This window comes from Helianthus annuus, chromosome 4 (assembly GCF_002127325.2).
Source record: "Helianthus annuus cultivar XRQ/B chromosome 4, HanXRQr2.0-SUNRISE, whole genome shotgun sequence".
NCBI classification, from domain to species: domain Eukaryota; kingdom Viridiplantae; phylum Streptophyta; class Magnoliopsida; order Asterales; family Asteraceae; genus Helianthus; species Helianthus annuus.
In genome coordinates, this window is record NC_035436.2 from 184646457 (window position 1) to 184653522 (window position 7066).

The 7066-nt window shown below is 32.7% G+C and overlaps 1 long non-coding RNA gene across 11 annotated transcripts; it reads left to right on the forward strand.

Moving 5' to 3' along the window:
• Positions 1-284: 284 nt before the first annotated feature.
• Positions 285-6825, forward strand: LOC118491159. 11 transcript variants are annotated; one of them, XR_004890657.1, is made up of 12 exons: positions 285-502; positions 1320-1424; positions 1596-1984; positions 2067-2141; positions 2575-2632; positions 2753-2822; positions 2914-3154; positions 3314-3436; positions 3935-4070; positions 5057-5087; positions 6062-6210; positions 6677-6825. It is a non-coding gene; the product is annotated as an uncharacterized LOC118491159 (long non-coding RNA). The 11 variants fall into 11 exon arrangements; XR_004890656.1 differs by lacking the exon at positions 6677-6825 and having other exon boundaries at positions 6062-6385; XR_004890655.1 differs by lacking the exons at positions 6062-6210; positions 6677-6825 and having other exon boundaries at positions 1320-1480; positions 1596-1652; positions 1746-1984; positions 5057-5526.
• Positions 6826-7066: the final 241 nt, after the last annotated feature.

The window sequence follows — 7066 nt, forward strand, 5'->3', positions numbered from 1 at the left end:
TATATATATATATATATATATATATATATATATATATAAATGAGATGGATTTGGGCTATGTGGCATTTGTATTTGGCCATGTAGGCTGATGTGGCAATTTGATTTAGGAGGGAAACATCTCAATTCTTTATACACAAACCAAAACTCTAAAAACACAAACCAAAAAAGATGTGGTACGCGGGATCCGTTTATTATCGGGTCGGATGTATGGGTTTTCCAAATTTGAAAACGGATCCCTTATATTTTTTTGAGCGCTTTCTTCCTCCACACAATTCCATATTTTCACAAACCTAAATCCGAAACTCTTTGTAAACCCTAACATACTTCATCGCCGCTTTCGTTCTTCTCCATCTCTGTGTCTTCTCTTATCCATTGAAGCCGCTTCTTCTCCATCTCTGTGGTTTCCTGTTGATGAAGTTCACCTTTTAGGGTTGGCTTGAAGATGGTGTTGAGCAGGGCACCAACGAACTATCTGATTGTTGAATAGGGTTTCTGTTTTCCGGTACATAACCATGGAGATTCAACTTCATCTTCTGTTTTCTTATGCTTTTTTATTTAGAGTGTTAGTTCTTTTTCTTTTTTTTAATTTTTTAATTAATTGAACAAGAAGGTAGTAAGATTTATTCATTAGAGTTTATCTAGGTTTCTTGATAAGATTGGGTTATGTGATCAAATAAAAATGTTTATTCGTATTGGGGATGTGACTAAATTTTAGGTCTTCGTTCGTATGACTTATGGTTCAACCATGGATGTCAACAACAAGACGTTTCAGTGAGTGGTAGGGCAATATTATATATATTTCTTTTTCTAATCACACACTTTAAATTGTCAATCACTTCATTCTTTTGTGAGTTAAAATTTCCATTTTAGAATCGTTATTACTCGGTTTTGATTATCGATCTTGCAAACACTTTGCCCAAACACTCTGTGATCCACCTCTGATCTGCAACGTAAATGTATTCATTCAACGAGGAGGCTTCTTTAATCTGCCCATTCTCTCTTTACACTTCAACAATAAGGAGTCTGCTTGACCTCAAAGCCAAGTGTTAGTTTGATTTTTATTTATTCCTCTCCATTCATAATTTACTCATGTGCTTTGTTTCATGTTTGGGGATGACAAAAAACCCCGAGCCCATTGGTATTTTTTAACACACTAACGGGTATACCCGATACCGCCTGGTTGATGATGTACTGAAGGTTTTAAAGTATGTATGCCAAGGGTTGGATGAACGCCTGAATGATTTTGTTTGTTTGGTTGTATGCGTTTTTTTTATTGCTGGAAGTTGGATTATCATTGATGAGTTTTGTTTTAAATGCAGGTGATGGTGTCTAATTTCCTTCAAAATGCTATAAGAGCTGCTCGATGAAGTAAGAATCAAGTATAATAATGACCTGTCATCTGGATGATCAAGTTTCAATTCTTGGTGGGTGGAGAGCTATGCTAATGGGGTCATCAGATGCTAATATTATGCTGCTCTAAGTAGACGCAACTATATGATTTCCAACCAAATATGCTTCAGATGTCTTAATTCGTTTCATATATTGTTATTTTTATGTAAGTTATAACTAATATGATTTTTATGTAATTGATGCAGATTAACAAAGATGAAAAGTACGACAGAAAGTTAAAGTCTGGACTCTATTCTCTGTAGGTAAATCATTGACTATTGACTTTTTCATTTTTTAACAAGACTAATCTCCATTCTCCACTATTGGACTTGTGCATGTGAACTTGTGTTAAAAAGAAAACTTTCGAGACTAATCAAACAAATCCAACAACTGAACCAGGTGGTTTGCGTTTATTGCTATTTTTTTTATTCAGTTGCATGTTTAGTTATTGTAGTAATACTAAAGAGTTGATATCTACATGTATATTGCTTTATACAACATGTGCAAAACTTTGGGCAACCATTCTTCCCGGCAATTCGGGTGGGTGAGACATTAGTTGAAGAACGAGTTATAGATGTATGAGGAGTTTTACATGGTATAGACCATTCACTTCAAAATCGGCTTACAATTAAATGCTGGTTGTATAACTACTGCTAATGATTATTTGTTTTTAAAAGGCATATGAGTCTGGAAATAAAGTACTGAACAACATCATATATGGACCTGGAGGAAATAAGTACTGATATTGTAAGGTAATTGATTATTCACTTTAATTTGCATTGAAGTAGGGATCATTTGTTTTGTTTATAGCTATATATTTTATACAGAGACTTGATGTTTTTAAGTTGTATTTTTACTCATTCTTAAACAATAATGTGATGTTTGCATGCCTTTAGTTTACATTTTCATAAGCTCATGACTTTCATTTTGCGGCATATAGTAAAACGTCTGCTTGGTTTAGGTGATGAGTTTGCAAAGAAAGAAAAACACTTTATGCTGATTCGAAATCCCCTTCATATATTGTTATTTTTTTATTTCGTTGAAGTTCACTTAATATTTCAACTTCAAACTTTATATTAATATATTAAATTTGTTTTTACTAGAACTTTTCTACTCTACCATAACCTTATTTAAGTATTTTTCTTTTAAATCTTATTTTTACGGGTTTTTTTTTATGATTTACAGCAAGTGCAGAATTTTGGGGAGCCTTTCTTTTTGATATTCAAAAGGTGCATTTGGAGAGGTATATAGTAGTTTCTTTCGTTAACGATATTCAAAAGTCACGTTTACCAACTCTTTTTTGACCTGCTTTGACCTGTTGACCATTTTACTTCTAATGTATTCCACATGTTAGAATATGCAGGGAGAAGACTACCGACAATGTGTATGCAATGAAAAAACTTAAAAAATCTGAAATGCTTCGTAGAGGACAGGTGATAGCTTATATTTATCAAACCGATTATCGTCAACAGTTTATAAAAAAACGCTTAAAGTTGGTTTGGTTCTTACTTTCTTTGTTTTTAGGTTGAACATGTGAAAGCAGAAAGAAATCTACTTGCAGAAGTTGATATAATTGCATTATTAAACTTTATTGTTCATTTCAAGATGAGGAATATCTTTACCTAATAATGGAATATTTACCTGGTGGAGATATAATGACTTTACTTATGCGAAAAGATACATTAACCGAAGAGGAAGCTAGGTTTTATGTCGGAGAAACTGTTTTGGCAATCGAATCCATTCACAAACATAACTATATTCAGAGGTTATAACGATTTTCCTTAATTCAGTTCATACAAACACGTGACGGTTTTTTTATCAGAAATGTAATGTTTTTTAACTGTGCTTGCTCCTTGATAAATTCGGGCACATGAAACTATCAGATTTTGGATTATGTAAACCGTTAGACTGCACTAATCTTCAGGAAAATGATTTCACTGCTGCAAAGAACTTAAGTGGGGCTCTTCAAAGTGATGAACGCCCTGCTGTACCGAGACGCACTCAACAGGAGCAACTGCAACATTGGCAGAGAAATAGGAGGATGCTGGTATGTTATTTTTGTTTAGAGTAAAATGCCATTTTTGTCGCTGAGGTTTGGCCAGTTTTGCCACTTTCATCCAAATGTTTGTTTTTCCGCATCTAGATCCAAAAGGTTTGAACTGCCCTTTAAGTTAATTAAAAAGATGAAAATACCCCTGACTTAACGGAAAAAATGGATTGAGTTAACGAGTCGGATGAAACTGACAAGTTTTCAAGCCTTTTGGATCCAGATGCGGGTTAACGAGTCGGACAAAATGGCATTTTACTTAAACATCTGGGTCAAACTGCGGGTTACTTTTTATTGCTTATAGTCAAATGGCATTCACATCCGTTTTTGTTGTTTCAAGATATCATGTTGAGGACCGAACGAGTAAATAAAAAAAACTAAATTTAAAAGGAAACAAGTCAAACCTTTCCAAAAACGTTTCAGGTTCGTATCTAACTAGATATCATAGTTGCTTCAGTCTAAATAACATATTTTTTGTGTGTTTTATCTTATCGTTAGGCGTGCCACTGGAGATATGATGATGGGCATCCAATTATGAGTGACGAAGGTTTTCCGGCTTAGATCGGAAGTGCATGTCATGGCCTATGCGTAACTACATGATTAGACGCCTGGACAACATATGAAAGCCTCGGTGGTAAGTCATTCAGACCTGATGGATGTATAACTACTGTAAAATGAAGATATGTTGTGTTAAAACTTATGACTTAAAATTAGTTTACTATATAAAATAGTTAGGCTATCACTATTTACTCCTATTATTTTTTATTATTACCCATGTGACCCATTTTCTTTTAAGTTATTCGGTTACAATTCATCTTCATTTTCATAATAAAAACATAGGTGTTAGTATTCTCATTACCTTTTAACTGCATGTTGGGCAAATTTGTTTTTGTATTCAGTTTATACTTTAGTGTGCATGCTGAGCTACAAGACCTGATGCAAGCTTCAGTTAGTTTTAAATAGTTTTAATATCCTCCAAGAAATCAATAGTTTTAATATTTATTTATGGCTGCAAAACTATTAAAAGATGTTATAGCAATATACAAGTTCTTGAGGATCCACATATTGGTTCAGTTTGGCTGCTTAATTTATCATAAAAAAGTAGAGGTACACACAAAGCTACGAGTACCATAAAAGTCACTTTTGCCAGTAGCATGAAATGAACCCACTACGAAGCGTGCGCTTACTTTACTTACCTTTCTAAATTTTGTTGGTGAGCAGTTATGTTAACCAACTTACTGGGAGCGCATAAGCTGCAGTGGTGAACGTTATCCGCCGCGAGATAAATTAATTTTATAAATATTTAAGGCTTAAATTGTGACTACAAAAACAATATAGTTACAAAAATAGGGTTGCTAAAAAAACAAGCTAAAGAAGCAACTGGTTCTACAAGAAGGTGGTCAGCTAAAACCGAAAAGATTCTCTGTTTCGATCACAGCAGAGGGGATTGAAAAAGATCTGTTTGCCATGAGAGGTAAAAGGCCCTTAGGTCCAACAAGAAGAGAACCAAGAAGATGCAGAATGATGTTGATATAAAGAAAATACTGTGTATTCAGTTTATAGATTAATTTATACATCATTATGTTGTCGCTAATGTACTTCATGGTACTACTTTTGTAGGTTCTCATTCCTGGGAGTTCACTCTTTGGAGGTCATATGGCACGTTTTTAAACATTATTAGCTCAATAATAGTTGCTTGCTAAAGCTAAATTTAAGCTGAAATAACATTTTATTTATTAGTTCTGATATAGATCCGGCCGTAGTGGTTTCTGCATTGTAGTTCCAAGTATTTTTGCATGAAATTTTGGTTTGTCCTTCATATGACAAAACTAAAAGAGAATATTGTTGTGATTCCATTTGACTCTTTTCACTATTGGGTATATAATATAGTCTATGCATATCGAACGAAATTAGATATTTGATTTCTACTTTGCCTTCATAGCAAGTCCCTTTTATTCTAGAAAATTAATTGATTAGATGGTAAAAAGCTATTGTTGAGGGCATAAATAATGAACAAATCTCACGGCAAGTAACAATTTTGTAATCATGTATACAACATACTAAAGTAATTATTGATGATTTAGGGACAATATGTGGTTTTTGTGCCACATCAGATTAATGGAAAAACACATGTCACAAAATTATCACCTTTGAACAAAACTAAACTTTCAACCAGATTGTGACTTAAAAAACAATGTTACGCTTTATTTGGCCATTATAACCCTTTCCTTTTTTTCTTTTTTACTTTTATTAGTATATAAGTATTAGTTACAAAAAATAGGGTTATTATAACATACCTCAAAAACTATACTCCATGTATGAAAGAAAAAACTTAATTATATACTTTGATATAGGCTTTCTATGTTCTTTCAGGTAACGTTTCTTCCATGTGTAGATAGAATTTATTAATAATTTATGACATGTATTATGCATGGCATTGTCATGGGTTAATATTAACTCTATTAATTGTTTAGTACTTCTGTATACTGCAATGTGGTTACCATTATTTTTCATTAATTATAATATTCATTATTTTTGTTTTCTTAATTTATTTTATTTTATATGATGTTGGAAAACAATGGTTATTAATGTGCTTTGATTGAAACTATGGTAGTATATTTTCAGATGGTTGTGTCGTCTTTAGGCGGCGTAGACGAACTACGGACGCAAGACAATGGTGATTAGCGATGGTACGTAGTTGCTCGGTTGGTTCACTCTGTACCGTTTACGGGGCTGTTTGGGATGAAGGAAACAGTGGCTCAACTCATTTCTTCGTAAGTGTTTTGGCTTAACCGTTACCGTATCGCATAACATCGGGGTGCACATGTAAAGAAAAGGAAGGAGGCGCCCCATGGAAAAAAGTGTTATTTTACGCCAAATAACGTTTGAAAACATGTCTTTTTAATTTCAACATTGGTACCTGATAGTATTGATACCAAATTTTAACTTATTTATTTAAACACTTAATAACCTTTGAAAGCATGTCTTTTAATTTATTTAATGACATAATTAGATTATAAATTGATTTTTCCTGCCTGGGAAGTTCTCGGGTTATAAAGATTCACAACTACATGGTATATTTTTATTAATTAATATATATAGATGTATATTTATTTTTTTAGATATAAAGATTCACAACCTGGGAGTATTCCCGGGTTATAACCTAGTTTATAATATAGAGATTCTTGAAGTGATGATATTCTTCATTTGGAGATAGAGTTTTGATTGTGTAAAATGCAGAAAATGTGCAAGGGAGAACTAAAGAGGAATCACAAGAGAATCGGGCTCGGGAATTATTTCTTAGGCATACATACTCTCTCTCACACACACACACACCACACACACGTATTTATATCTTTACCGGCTCTTGTCTTCATTTTTCAGTTGTTATACATACTCAATATTATTAAACAGGATTTTAAAAACTAAATTGATTAAAACATTAATCCATTTATCTAAAAAAAAAGTGCTTTAGAAGTTATTGGACATAACTTGAAATATTAATGATTGTTTACTCAAAATTACAATCATAATTTGTTTACAAATTTGATAGTAAATAAGATAAAAAAAATAGTTATTAGTTAGAGTATGTTTGGATGAATAAACGAATGAGAAAATAAGGACATCATT